The sequence below is a fragment of the Strigops habroptila genome, chromosome 4, assembly GCF_004027225.2.
Source record: "Strigops habroptila isolate Jane chromosome 4, bStrHab1.2.pri, whole genome shotgun sequence".
NCBI lineage: Eukaryota > Metazoa > Chordata > Aves > Psittaciformes > Psittacidae > Strigops > Strigops habroptila.
In genome coordinates, this window is record NC_046358.1 from 49,219,541 (window position 1) to 49,234,616 (window position 15,076).

The 15,076-nt window shown below is 43.6% G+C and overlaps 1 protein-coding gene across 4 annotated transcripts in view; it reads left to right on the forward strand.

Annotated features, from left to right (window-relative positions):
* TSPAN4 (tetraspanin 4) overlaps positions 1-15,076 on the forward strand; it is a 456,092-nt gene that overhangs the window by 166,506 nt on the left and 274,510 nt on the right. For all 4 annotated transcript variants that reach the window (XM_030482719.1, XM_030482720.1, XM_030482721.1 and 1 more), the window contains one exon: positions 4,847-4,928. The gene's annotated coding sequence lies outside the window, so the exon portion shown is untranslated. The remainder of the gene's footprint in view (positions 1-4,846; positions 4,929-15,076) is intronic.

A 15,076-nucleotide genomic window follows, 5' to 3' on the forward strand; every position in this document is an offset into this window, starting at 1 on the left:
TATCAAAAGCATAACATTCTGGAAAGCCAGAATATTAGGTAATGAGATTCTAATGCTCAGTGTTTTATGAAAACACAGTGGTAGGAAGCAGATTTTTTATTTTTCTGTAGATTAACTTGGCAGTATTAGTTTCTTTTATTTTCTGTTCTTCAACAAACTTTTTTCCCCCCAAAATAGTGAATTTGTATGTTACATATTCTGAATGTGTGGAATTTATGTATGCATCTTGTTTGAGTCTCAAGTCCATGAAGTGCTCCTATCTGATCCAGTATTTAATGTGATTCAAATTATGCAAAGAAGCTGATAATTCTACCCTGTTCTAATTAAGTGCTTGAACAAGGGTCTAAGTGGAAGCAGGCTGTGTGGGTTGTTTGGAAGTGCCGACGGGAGAAAGGAGCTTAAGTCCCATTGAGAGTGAAGAGATTGATCCCACTAGCTTAAGAATATTCACGCAGGCAGGGCGAGCGGGCAGTGAGTGGGAAGGTGAGCACGCACCGCAGGACCAGAGCCCGGTCTGGGCGCTCTGCTCTGGCTGCCCTGGCGGTGGCCAGCGTAGGCACCCAGACAGAGCCGATGAGAGGGGAGGCTGCGGCGCAGACCTCGGAGTGTAGAAACTGCCTCGACTGGTCTCTTGAGGCGAGGGTGCACAATGGACAGGGCTGCACTCGGTGCGCCCTGGTGGAGGTCCTCCTGCAGCAGGTGGCTGAGCTGCGGGAGGCTGTTGGAGAGCTAAAAGATGGCAGGGAAGCTGAGAGGGAGCTGGACTGCCTGCTCCAGGCCCAAACTGTGCAGGCGCCACAAGCGTCCATCATTGCTCATACAGGAAATAAGGAGAGCAACAACCCAGGAAGCTGGGAACTAGTAACAAGAAAAACCAACCAAAAAAGAAGAGGACAATTAACAGCAAGAGGCTTCCTCCTAAATCTGATGTCCCAACCCAGAACCGCTTCGCGGTTCTGCAGGGGGCTAATGAGGAAACACCCACCACACCTAATGAACATCCTGCTGGTGCACCAGTAAAAAGGATCACTACTGGTGCCTCCAGAAAAAAGCGGCAGGTCATAGTAGTGGGTGACTCTACTTTGAAAGGCACAGAGGCACCCATCTGCCGGCCTGACCCAGTCTCGATGGAGGTGTGCTGTCTGCCAGGGGCTCGAATCAGGGATGTTGCTGAGAGGCTGCCTGCTCTAGTAAGTCCCGCTGACTATTACCCCCTTCTTGTAGTCCATGTGTGTGCTAGAGATATAGATAGCAGTAGCCTGGAGAACATTAAGAAGGACTACAGAGCCCTGGGAGAGGTGGTTAGGGGCTCTGGAGCTCAGATAGTTTTTTTCATCGATTCTCCAGGACAAAGGGGAGGACCTTGAAAAGGCCAGGTGCATTTGACAAATTAATAAATGGTTAGAATGGTGATGCCATAGTCAGGGGTTTGGCTGTTTAGAACATGGGGCACCATTTGGGAGGCCAGGGCTACTGGAGGCTGGTGGAGCTGGTCTGACAAGGGGAAGAGCTGTTTTGGTAGAAGGCTTGCCAGGCTGGTCAAGGCAGTTTGAAACTAAATGTGTTGGGGGAGGGGAGCATTGATCCATCCCAATACTCCTGGTCAGTTGCCAGCACCTGTAATAAGTGCTTGGAGCAATGTAGAGATGTTCTAGCTGTTCCAGCCATTGAGTCAGCTTCATTTGGAGCTCAGCTCAGATGCCTCCATACAAATGCCTGTAGTATGCGGAACAAACAAGAGGAATTAGAGATGTGTGCAAGGCTACGGGAATATGACGTCATTGGTATCACAGAAACATGGTGGGATGGCTCCTATGACTGGAGTGTCGGAATGGAAGGTTACAGGCTCTTTAGAAAAGACAGGCCAGGCAGACAGGGAGGGGGCGTTGCTATCTATGTCAGCGATAGGCTGGAGAGTATGGAACTCTGTCTGGGGATGGGTGATGAGCCAACAGAGTGTTTGTGGGTCAGGGTCAAAGGGAGAACAGTGATGGGGGGACATTATGGTGGGGATCTGTTACAGGCCGCCTGATCAAAAGGACTGTATGGATGAAGTGCTCTACAGATGGATGGGAGCAGCCTCACACTGGCAGGCCCTTGTCCTCATGGGGGACTTCGACCATCCTGATATCTGTTGGAGGGACGGTATGGCCCGGCAGAAGCAATCCAGGAGGTTCCTTGATTGTGTGGAAGACAACTTCCTCTTTCAAGCAACAGAGGAGCGGACAAGGAGAAGTGCCATGCTTGACCTCGTGCTCACCAAGAGGGAGGGGGTGGTTGGAAATGTGACGCTCCAGGGCAGCCTTGGCTCTAGTGATCACGAGATGGTTGAGTTTGAGATCCTCAGGACGGTGAGAAGAGCATGCAGCAAGCTCACTGCCCTGGACTTCAAGAGAGCAGACTTTGGCCTCTTCAGGAACCTGCTTAGTAAGGTTCCATGGGATATAGTCCTAGAGGGCAGAGGGGCCCAAGACTGCTGGTTGATACTCAAGGATCACCTTGCTACATGCTCAGGAGTGTTGTGTCCCGACTAGAAGGAATTGCAGCAGGAGGGCCAGGAGACCTCCATGGATGGATAAGGAGCTGCTGAGGAAACTTAGAGGGGAAAACAGAAGCTTATAGAAGGTAGAAGCGAGGACAGGTGGCCTGGGAAGAATACAGGAATGTTGTCTGGGAAGCTAGGGACCAGTTTAGGAAAGCTAAGGCCCAGTTAGAATTGAGTCTGGCAAGGGATGTGAAAGATAACAGGAAAGGCTTCTATAGGTATGTAGCAAATAAAAGACAGACTAGGGACAATGTGGGCCCTCTCCGGAAGCTGTCGGGAGAACTGGCTACCATGGATTTGGAGAAGGCTGAGGTTCTTAATGACTTCTTTGTCTCAGTCTTCACCAGCAAGTGCTCTGACCACACCACGAAAGTCTTGGAAAGCAGATGCAGGGACTGTGAGAATGAAGACCTTAGGCCCACTGTAGGAGAGGATCAGGTTCGAGACCATCTTAAGAACCTGAACATGCACAAGTCCATGGGACCTGATGAAATCCATCCACGGGTCCTGAAGGAGCTGGCGAATGAAGTTGCTAAACCACTGTCCATCATATTTGAAAAATCCTGGCAGTCAGGTGAAGTTCCTGATGACTGGAAGAAGGGTAATATAACCCCCATTTGCAAGAAGAGGAAGGTGGAAGACCCAGGGAACTACAGACCAGTCAGCCTCACCTCTGTACCTGGCAAAATGTTGGAGCAGATTCTCCTGGAAAGCATGCTAAGGCACATGAAAAACAATGAGGTGGTTGGTGACAGCCAACATGGTTTCACTAAGGGGAAATCCTGCCTGACCAATTTGGTGGCCTTCTATGATGGGGCTACGGAACTGATGGACAGGGGCAGAGCAGTTGACATCATCTGCCTGGACTTGTGCAAAGCGTTCGACACTGTCCCGCATGACATCCTTGTCTCTAAATTGGAAAGACATCAATTTGATAGATGGACCACTCAGTGGATAAAGAACTGGCTGGATGGCCGCACACCAAGTGTTGTGGTAAACAGCTCGATGTCCAGTTGGAAAACACTAATGAGTGGTTTCCCTCAGGGATCGGTGTTGGGACCGGTCCTGTTCAACATCTTTGTCGGTGACATGGACAGTGGGATTGAGTGCGCTCTCAGCAAGTTTGCCAACGACACCAAGCTGTGTGGTTCGGTTGGTACGCTGGAGGGAAGGGATGCCATCCAGAGGGACCTTGACACGCTTGTGAGGTGGGCTGATGCCAACCTCATGAAGTTTAACCAAGCCAAGTGTAAGTTCCTACATCTGTGTCAGGGTAATCCCAGGCACAGCTACAGGTTGGGTGGAGAAGAGATTCAGAGCAGCCCTGCAGAGAAGGACTTGGGGGTGTTGGTTGATCAGAAGCTTAACATGAGCCGGCTTCAGTGTGCGCTGGCAGCCCAGAAACTAACCGTATCCTGGACTGCATTAAAAGAAGTGTGATGAGCAGGTCAAAGGAGGTGATCCTGCCCCTCTACTCTGCTCTTGTGAGTCCTCACTTGGAGTATTGTGTACAGTTCTGGTGTCCTCAACATGAAAAGGACATGGAGCTGTTGGAGCGAGTCCAGAGGAGGGCCATGAGGATGATAAGGCCCTTATCATGGAGCACCTGCTGTATGAAGACAGGCTGAGAGAGTTGGGGCTGTTCAGCCTGGAAAGAGAAGGCTGCATGGAGACCTCATAGCAGCCTTCCAGTATCTGTAGGGGGCCTGTAAGGATGCTGGGGAGGGACTCTTCCTTAGGGACTGTAGTTGGTAGGACAAGGGGTAATGGCTTCAAACTTAAACAGGGGAAGTTTAGATTAGATCTAAGGAAGAAGTTCTTTACCATGAGGGTGGTGAAGCACTGGAATGAATTGCCCAAGGATGTTGTGAATGCTCCATCCCTGGCCGTGTTCAAGGCCAGGTTGGACAGAGCCTTGGGCGACATGGTTTAGTGCGAGGTGTCCCTGCCCATGGCAGGGGGTTTGGAACTAGATGATCTTAAGGTCCTTTCCAGCCCTTACTATTCTATGATTCTATGTCTCCCCTATGCTCTGCTTCTGCTGTCATTGACAGGTATTTTCATTCAGATGACTTAATGAGCCAAGGTATGGGCTTTGTGCACCATCCCTTTACAGTCACGCTAATAAAAACTCTTACAGCTCACTGAGTTTTTCTCTATTATGTTTCAATCCAGTGATTTTAGTCCAGTTAATGAGAGGGTCTCTTTTGTACTTCCTGAAAGACACAGTTAGAGAAAGTTGTTGTCCTTTTTTTATGCAAAGGACACATGACTTCTGACACACGGGTTCTTGTTTTGCAGGTCCACAGTTTGCTGGTTGCAGAGAGGCCTCGTTGTCAACTGGGATCACATCACGTGCACTGAGCTCCCATTCCTGCATCAGGTACGTGAATTGCTGTAATCAATTTATTGGTCTAAAAAAAAGTTCTGATTGTATAATTGCATTTGAACTTAAGGCCTCAGTGAATGCCTTTTTAAAGAGTAGAAAATAAAATCTGCAGAAGCTATTATAATTAACAAAGTGGGTCAGGCTGGTAACAAAGATGTTGCTTACTGATGGTGTGGACTTTATTTCCTTGTTTCCCTCAGAGTGCTATGGCCTGGAAAGACATTGTCTTGAGCCCTTTGGGTGAGGGCACTTGAAGTGGCATTAAATTATTATCCCAGGATCCTCTTTTTTTCCTTAGGATTACTGGCAAACTAAACTAACTTGAGTAATGTTGGTACTCTTTATGCAAATACTGAGACCAACTCTGTTCTTTCCAACCCAGCTCAATTTTTTCCGTCTATGAAGAAGGCTGGTGTATTATGAGTCTTCACTGTTTAAGAAAGAAAATAAATCCTGTCTAACAAAGTCATGTGTGAAATCTGTCCATTTATTCTTTCCTGCTTTTTTTTTTTGTGCACAGTCTATGTATTTTGAATAGGGGAAAAAACCCAGCCCAGTCCTTCTAATCATGTTATAAAAATGGTGGAGGTGTTGAAGAACGTTCTGTGGGTAAGGGAAGGACAGATAAACAGAGTAAAAAAGAGGTGCTGCTGGCACAGTTCCTGCAAGCATGTAGTTGATCACCCAGCAACAAATGACTAAGACACTGAGACATATTTAGGATAATCTCACAGAGTGCAGCCCCTGAACAGGAGAGAAAGGAAGAAGGTGAGACACTGGAGTTTGTTTGGTCCCCCCCTAAAGCCTTTTTCTAAATCTTCTGCAAGAATAAAGCTGCAAGTAGAACACTGTAATAACTTTGAAGCGGGTGGATCTGAAGTGTTGAAGTGTTTAAATGGAGGGTTAGTCTTCCCCCTTTTATTTATCTTAAATACTTCCTAGTTTGATATCCTTTAAGCAGTTGCAACGGACACAGTGACCAGTCTCAACCTGAGCTGGAAGTCAGATTTTGTCAGAAATCTGGCAAGAAAAATAATTTCTGAAACAAAAATCCGTGTGATAGCAAATGGTAAGCGCTCATCATGGACAAGCTATTGGAGACACTCTGAAATGCAACCGCTACTGCGTGGCATGCCTTTAACTGGGAGTTGCAGGTTAATATTTATATCTGTGTAGGTCTGTGGACTTCTGTGGCATATGCAAACTGAGGGTTTGACCAAGGCCTGTGGTATAAAGCAGGGTTGAAGTCTGATGTTAATAGGTATTAATTTTTGACTCTGCTTTTCTCATACTCTTTAAAAGCTGGTGTCTATCAGGGATTTTTATGTTGCTTCTTTGCATGCTTTTTGCATGTATCTGTGAGTTCCACATTAGTTACAAGGGGAAGATCTATGCTAAATACTTAACATTACCCTGGGCCAATTGAATTGAATCAGTCGAAGCTTGGTGATTTTTTTCTAGAAATTCACTCTTTTTGTCACTTTTCTCCCCTTTGTGTTGTCTCTGAAGACTAAAATATCTGTTGTTCTTTCAGGCCCCTCAGAAGGGCTATTCTATCTATGTTGGGTTTACAGTTAAATGGAGCAGGTTAATTTGGTAGAGAGGCCATAACTTAACACCTAATAGAGTCTGTAATTGGGCTAGGGGTTTGTTTTGTTTTCTGAATTACTGTGTCAAAACTTGAGCAACTTTGCTTTTAATTCTCAAACTGAATTATAGGTTTAGGACAAGGAGTTGCAGCAAACACAGGCTTTCAGCAGCTAGACTGATCCAATTTTCTGCATTGCCAGTGACAGTCTTGTTGGTTTTGTGTGATTTTATATTTAATTCAAGCAGAGCTTCCAATAGGCAAAGATCAGAAAAGAGTAGAAGGCTTCTTTGTTTGCTTTGTTACTGTAAATAATCACACAACATCACTGTATAATTTAGAGGATACAGCTCTTAGGGGCATGTTTACTCTCTCATCCTCATCCTTACAGCATTGTGCACAGTACTGCTGTGTAAACTCTGCGGGGGCGGGGGGGGAAAACCCAAACAAAATCTGTTTCTCTGCAGTAAATTTTTATATTGAATCTTTAAGATTGTCTTTACAGACTAAGGACAACCCCTTTTTTCCTGTGGTATAAGGGCTTCTGGTGAAACATGGTGGATGAGTGCTGGGGCATCTGTTTGGGCTGATAGTGAATGTATTTGATTATGGATAGAGTGTTTGTACTTTATACAAAAAAAGCATGAGTTTCCTAAGTAATATTTCACCATTAAAACCAGGCAGTATACTTGTCAACTCAAGTGCAGTGTCACAGGGAAGTGAGTTTTAGCCAAAATGGTCACTTCTGCTATAGAGATGAGGAGATGGAGCAGTGGAAAAATGGCACGCCTTCGTGTTCCTTTCACTTGCAGAAAGGGGGGGAAATATCTGGCTGTGTCTGTGCAGTATTTACACACAGACAAGGAGTCTAGACCAGAAGCTGTCAGGCCGTAGATTTGGGGGGATTTAGAATGACCTTCGTGCCATGAAAAGACTCTTTGCCTACATGCCTAATGGTAGGAGTGGAGTCATTGTAGAAGGAAGTAATGCTTTGGTTTTCCCACAAGTTTTTGTTTTTCTTTAGTTCTTCCTGCTTCTTGCCTCACTACTGACAAGGAGACTGGTTTGCCATGCTAAACACCTTGGGGCTGACAGGATGGAGAAAACCTACAGGCTCCTTTGACAGCTGTAATCAATAAGACATGAAAAATCTCAATTTGAGAAGCCCTTTTCCAACTATAAATGGCAGCAAGAGTCAGGAAGGTGAAACCCTGATTTTAGACTAAACTGTGAAAGCAGAGAACTAGGAATCTGAGCCTAAGGAAAAAGTTTCCAAACCAAGAATTTCTCTCTGCTAGTTGGTGTGCACCTAAGTCAAGGAAAGAACCACACTGTGCCAGTCAGTCCTCAAAAATACCTTCCTCAGACCGCTCGTAAGCTGGAGCTTTGCTTAGCCCATCCCTGTGCTCTCAGGGCAGAAACAGGGCTTGCTGCTGTGGGAGCTTTCATTATCAGATTGCAATCTTCTCTGAAGGTCCCACTCACCTTCTGAGAAATGCTGAATTTCTCAAACTCTCGTGGGAGTCACTGGGAGATGAGGAAACTTCATTAATAACATCTAGGCAGGAAGAGGGATCAGATGAGCTTTTTAACCTAACAGGTCTAGTTCATTTTTTTAAAAAGTAAATAGTTTCTGTGGAAGAAGAAAAGTTGTTTATTTCCAAATAGATTTAATTGCCAGAAAGCCACATTGAAAATGGGAATAACAACTTTTAATTATGATTAGGGGTAGACAGAAATTCCCAGAGCACCTGATTAATCAAAAATAGAGGCTGAGGAATGCAGTGTTTTTCATGCCGTATTACTGTGGCAATGCCAAGTTATTTAGAAAGCATAATAGGAAAAGTTAAGTCTAACTGATACATTCTTGTTTTGTGATGTTGAGTAGGTATTAGTACGGGGGTCTTATTGTCATCTTTGTTTTGCAGAAAGCAATGGAAGCGAATAAGTATGCCTGTATCCCATATTGCTGTTTTACAACTTAGCTGCTTATTTGGTTGGTATGGAGTTTTTATTCCTTTTGTGTTATGGGTGCAGCTAGGGAATTCGGTGGTAATAAAAATACAGAGCTCTTACCGCAAGCTTTGTGCTGATAGATCTCAGTGTTCTGTGAAGTATGATTAATCTCACATTGCAGATATGTAACAGAGAATCAAGTTTGCTCATGGTCACTTGGCTGATAGGACTGGGATGAGGATCCCTGCCCTGGAGTCTCAACACAGAGCTCCCTCTGTCTGCCTGTGCAGAATTCCTCTCTGGTTTGTTAATAGAACTGTCAGTGGTATCATTCCTCCCAAGGATGTGGGAAAGGTTTTAGGTTCCCCAGATATTAATCGGTATCTTTTTGTCAGCACTAGATTCATTTTAAAGAAGAGATACAAAAAGTATCACTTCCTTTTGTATTAGCTATCATATGTCCTCTGGAAGCATCTTTGCCAAATGCATTAAAAAATGCAATTAATGGCTACCCAAGAGATTTATTCTATTATCTTGACTAGCTTATTTCTAAAGTAGTTTGACATTTTATTTGTCTGACTTATCTGTTGTTGTAGGGAGATTTTGTTTTATTACCCTTGAGAAGGCTGAAATGTTAAACAGGAAATATGGGAGTTCCTTTCATTTCACATTCATAGTAAAAAAGTACTTTCAGACTGGAGTGTCAGCTCTGCAGTAAAGGAGAAATTTGAACTTGTGGTTGGGACAAAATGGTGCTCAGGAGACTTAGATTTTATTACAAACAGTATCCCAGACCTCTTAAGCTGCTTATACCTCAGTCCTACAAAGTAGTTTTAAGCCCTGCACACCCTATGTCTCAAATGTGAAATTCAGGTTGAGCGTTGTCTTCCTCTGGCACTGCCAACATCCCAGTGTCCACAGTCACTGTGAATGGGCACTGCAGGGAAGGAGTGCACTGGAATGAAGTCGGGTTGCTGCTCCCAGAACAGACTTAGCTGTAAACAGTAGGACAGATGTAATTTAAAGTAGCCACTGGTGTTGCTGTTGGATGTGTGCTGTTGGTAGTGTGAACTGTAATGGTAACTGTAACATATTAACAAAGATTCCATTTATCTGGAGGAGTGAGAGCCATTTTTATGTGATCATCTGTTAAACTGAACTTGTTTCTTCTTCAGCCAGTCCAGACATGCTTGACATCAGGTGAAATCTTTTAAATTTAATGGCTTTGGGGAGGTTCTGTAATCATATTCTGGTGTCCAGTCCTGTCAGCTATGCTTCATGATTTCCCAATACCGCCTTGATGCATGCACACACACACTGTCTCCATTTGGGATCAGAAGTTAAATATTTGATGTGATTATGACCTTTGGGAGGCACTATAATTAGGAAGGGTTTTTTTGAGGGACCAGGAGAAAGCTCAGAGAGTCGGATCAGAAGCATAGAAAACCAGTTGAGACTGGATTTGCAATTTTCTGTGTGTGAGCACTCTATTTTATTTTGCATTGCCATTCTGAGTCAAAGATGATGAAAAGCATCTGATTAATAGAAGCCTGGATGAATAGAGATGCTGTTATAGTGGTTTTAGAGTCCTGTGGATCTTGGGCTTGGCAGCAGAAAAACTAGTCCCATTATACCTTCATATTAGAGAAAACAGTAAGGTAAATGCAACAAGCAAGTAGAGCAGGCATATTATTATTAAGCATGTTTTGTGTGAGTAAATGAATATGCACAGTTCTAAAAGTGTAAAACTGAGCTCTGCAAAGATAAATTGCTTTATCTTAATCATATACAGCATCCAAGAAAGCCTCTGCTTTTTAAGAAAAAAATAAGAAACTTTAGACCTTCTTGGAGCAAAGATAGTTGCACTCTGGCTGATTTTAATTACATTATCTTAAGTAGGTCATTCACATGCTTAAAACTGACAATTTAGGAAAGCTTAGGAACCTGGCACAAGCAGAGAACCAGGGGACCTCAGTTTCAATCTCATTTTACAGATCAGTCCCAGTATTGCTCCAGCATTTTAGCATGGTCTGCCTACAGTCAGAGAGAGCATTACTGGTATTTGTTTTTCAGTCCAGACTGGTGTTCCCACTTCTTTTCTGGGTCAACTGATTTAATTACGAACATGTTCATTGCAGTCAAGCTGTCTTGTAGCAGCAGTGATAAAAAGATAAAATCAATCTTCTGAAAGCAGTGGTGACAAGATTGACTCAGAGTGGATAAAGAGACTGAAAACAGGAACAACTTGATATGGTCAGAGATGGTACTGAATGTTTGCTTTCTGATTTAGGGTGTGTCTTATGGCTCTAGGAAAATGAGGCAAAAATTACCAGCTCAGTTGGCTCCTAATTCCTTAAACTGGTGGTCCTGTCTTGCAGGTGCTTAGGATGCTGCATGTCCCTTCAGTAATGAAAAACTCAGAGCTTTGGTGTCGTCTCAGGAGCAGCAGCGCTCCAAGCAAATTTATAAACTGCTCTTCCCCTCTTCAGCTACCTAATGGGCAGACCAGAGCTCCTCTGAAAATTTGAGTAAAGGGCTCTTTTGGAAATGTTTGGCTGCAAAGATACAGTGTGGAAAGTACTAAAAGGAGCGCTTGTGTCTGAGCTGGCTTTGCCCCTACTTCACTAGTGTTTGTGCAAGCTGGTCTTGAAACTCCTTGGAGCCCCCCAAGAAATATGGTTATGAAGGTGATGCTAATGGGTGTAATACATCTGGAAAATACTAGCATTTCTGAGCTGATGGGTTTTCAGGCATGGCCTATGTTACCAAAGGCAGTTAAGAGGGATTACAGTACACAAAACATCTATTTCAGAAAAAAATCTCAAGCCTCTGCTTTCTACACATCTTCTGTGGCTTCCATACTTGAGCTTTTGGGAAGTCTCCAGGGTGAATAGTGCAACCTGACCAGTATTATCACTGTTATATTTTTTGTTTCTGCTTAACTACAGTTAATGGATAGGTCACGAAAACTTTTTCATTTAAGCAAAGGTGCCAAGAGACTGCTTTGGACCATCGTGTGTTTGCTAGCTGGAGCTCTGCTGGTGTAACCTGGGGAGGTTGTGATGGTGGAGTGTCTTTCCTAGGGCTCAGGAAACTACAGGGGAAGAAAAAGAGCTCTGCTGTGAGCAGAGGAGTTTGCATAAGGAACACTCTGTGGTGGAAACAAGTCAGGTGGAAATAAGCCATGCAAGTTGGTTAGCAGTTTAACTAGTTCTTCCTCTCTTCACTGTGAAGCCCAGCCTGCACCCCTCTTTAAAAGAAAATGGCAGTTATTGGCGGCTTGAACTTCTCAATGGTGTTCAGGGTAATAGGGATAAAGTTCAAACAAAATGGGCAAAGCTGCGGAGAAGGTGAATTTGATTGGAAAGTCGTCTTTGTGTTATCAGCCAAATTGTAGTATCTGTCTACTCCTGGACTTTTCCTAGGGTAAACTATTTTAGGTTAATTATATAGATATAATTATTAAATGAGCACATTTGTTCTAGAGTAAGACTGTCTGTGTAGAAATTGAACTCTTGAAACCACTTGAAAGTGTTTATTCTGCAGTCGTTACTTTGATTAATTTCTAAGCATACCATGACCTACACTGATTGTAGTTGGCATTGCTTCTGTACCTCACTGCTTACTTAAAGTAGCTCAGAGTGCCCCCAGTAATGAGTCAGGTTTAGAATTGTGCCCTTTCATTTTATTTGAACTAGACAGAAGCAAACAATCTTCCCAACTTTTCATCTAAAAATGTGTACCACAGATTGAAATACTTCACTGTGTATCCATGTGCTGGCTCCACAAAACTCCCACCTTTTGCTTCCATCTCTTTCATAACAGTAGAGTTTAAATGTGGAAACATCTCTTAAGTCAGTCATGGATATTTGGTTCAGAAAATGAGGAGGTCAGTGTGTCACATGAAGCAAGATGTGAGGGGATGAGAAGTGTCTAATGGAAAAAACTAGAAAAAGGCAAGGGAAGAGTACTGAGGGAGAGAAAAACAGAAATAAAGGGAGCGGAAACAGACTAGAAAATGCAGGAAGGGGCTGCAACATCCTCATGCAATTGAAGTGAGTAGTTGTTAATGTACAGGAATTGCTCAGTGACTTTGGATAGGCTGGGCTCCCTGCTCTGCAGAGCTGGAGCTCCACTGGCATGCCTGTCACGTTGTCCTAGGTTGCTTCTGCAGAGAACTTGGCCATCATCATGCCGAGGCTGCCGTCCGTCACAGCCACATGCTCTGGTCTGTGAATTATTTGTGCTCGTCTAAAGGCACTAACTGCTGAAAGTGTGAGCTCTGCTGTTGCTCCAGGATTGATGCTGTAGCTCAGCTGGGGGCCAAATGGCAGTCTCAGCCCTGCAAAAAGCCCCAGAGCAAATCCTACAGCTCTCTCCAAGGTCCCCAAAGGAAGGGGGCAGCCCTCAGCTGCACTGCAGCCAAGGCTGTGCGTGGGCAGAGTAGCAATCTTTAAAAGTGAAAAAGTTAATTTCTGTTTACCTCTGTGGTATCATTCATTGAAGGACCTTACAGTTTTATCGTTGTCTGGGTGAAGCTTCACAGAATTTTGGTGTGAGATAGCTCAGGCATTTCCAGTAGGAACAAGAAAAGATACCAAAGACAAATATCTACAGAATAAACAAGAGCTAGGGATAACCTTCAGCTTGCCTGAACAGATGGCCCCTGCCCCATCCCCTGAGCAGCGTGCACAGTTGTTTCATCATCAAAAAAGTCTTTCCTCCATTCACAGAGCTCATGAATGGCCTTGTGTTCTTCGGGGTGTTGTACCACCACATGTTCTTGACGTTCTACTTGCTTTCAGTTCATTGCCTGCAGTTCTGGTGTAACAACATCTACTTGGCCAAGAACTGACCTGGCTTGGCTGTGTGCAAATGCCCGTGGTCAGTTCTCAGAGGATCCGTTTTGACTCCAGGTGGAAAATGGAGCACTTAGTCTCTCACTGAAGGTCTTGTCTTCAGGTCAGCCCCAGGAGCTTGACATTGCTCCTTTTTCTAGGGTTGACAGAAATCAGTTAATCCTTACGTGCTCCTGATTGCTTCAACGGGTCTCCCTAGTCCAGGACTGTTTGGTTGGGCAGGAGATGGTTAAAATGAACGGCCTGCAAACATGTGAGTTCACCTTCACCTTTTATTTATGCTAAGGGGGAAATATGATACATATATTCGACTATAGCACTGACCAAAATAACTTCAACACTTTGCACCCTGTGAGCAGCTGATGAAGGTGGTGGTCTGGTTAGATGTCACTGTCTCCCTGCTGTCACTGTTTAGACCCAAATGACAGAATCACAAATTGCTGAAATCAAGAAGTAATTAGAGGTCATGAACAACACAGAGTCAGATTCAGAACTGGTGGAAGTTAGCATAGCTTCATTAAAGTTTCATTTATTTGTGTTCGCATTATTTTAGCTGCTTGATTTTACAGCTCTAATTTAGAGCGTAGCAATGCATGTAACTGAATCAGCTTAAGTAAGGTGGCAGTGGACTCTGCTGTGAGGAGAGCAGAGTTGCGCTGGGGGTGGGAGAGTTAGCCCTCTTAAATCAGATGTGCTGTCAGTAAAAATAATCATGTGGAACTACAGCCTTAATAGAGTGATGTAATGTTATACTAGCTCCTGACATGACTGGTAAATTGTAGCTAAACTTCAATTTACTCACCACCCCCTGCTCTTCATGCTGAGTATCATAATCATGAAAGCTCCTCTCATCTGAAAACGGTGTAAGAGTTATCAGTATGAGGGCACTAAAAGTAGGCCAAAGAGCAAGTCATATACTCCGTATCTTCCTTTCACAAGCTAGTTATCTCCTGCCAGTGGAATTAGAAAAGGAAGTTAGCATTCTGGAATTCCTTTCCATGGTGCAAGTGCATATTGCTTTTCTATTAACTTAATTATTTAAGCCTAACTTTTAAGAATGACCTTTAATAATTGAAGCTTAACTTTTCTGAAAGTGCAGAGCTGCTGTTTGTAATGGTTTTGGAAGATGCAAGGTCTGTTTATGGGCTTGGTCTCAACATGTCTTTCTGTTGTTATGTTGTCCAAATTTAATTTGAGGTTAAAACTGTGCAATTGGTTCATATCAACTGAATAATACTTCTAGTGTCTCTGAGCTTGTGTATATTTGGTAAATTTTGCTATTTTTTCCTATTGCTTTGTAGTTTAATAGAAACTTCCTGAAGGACTGAAGGGAGCTTCAGGTAACAATAGTAAAGAAAAAAAAAAATAAAAATCATAGTGTGCTGGTGAAAGATACTTTACGTGAGATGAAGGGTTGTCCTGGCTTAAGGTGTTTCGTCAGCCCTTAGTTAGGATTTCTGGACATTTATGTGGCAAAGATTTTTAGATCTTCTTCGCCATTTTGAATTTCTATAAGTTTCTTTTGACTTCAGCAGATATTAAATCTAATAAGGCCAGGTATGTCACTGTAAAATTGAAGCAGAGACAGGAAATAGGCATTTGTCATATGGATGAATTTCAACAAGCTTGATTTCATATTGCTTTTTGAAAAGCAGCCTCCTGTGATAAATGACAGCAAATGAAATTCTGCTTAACATTTGCTGACCTCTTATTTATTTTATTTTTTGTTATCAATAGTA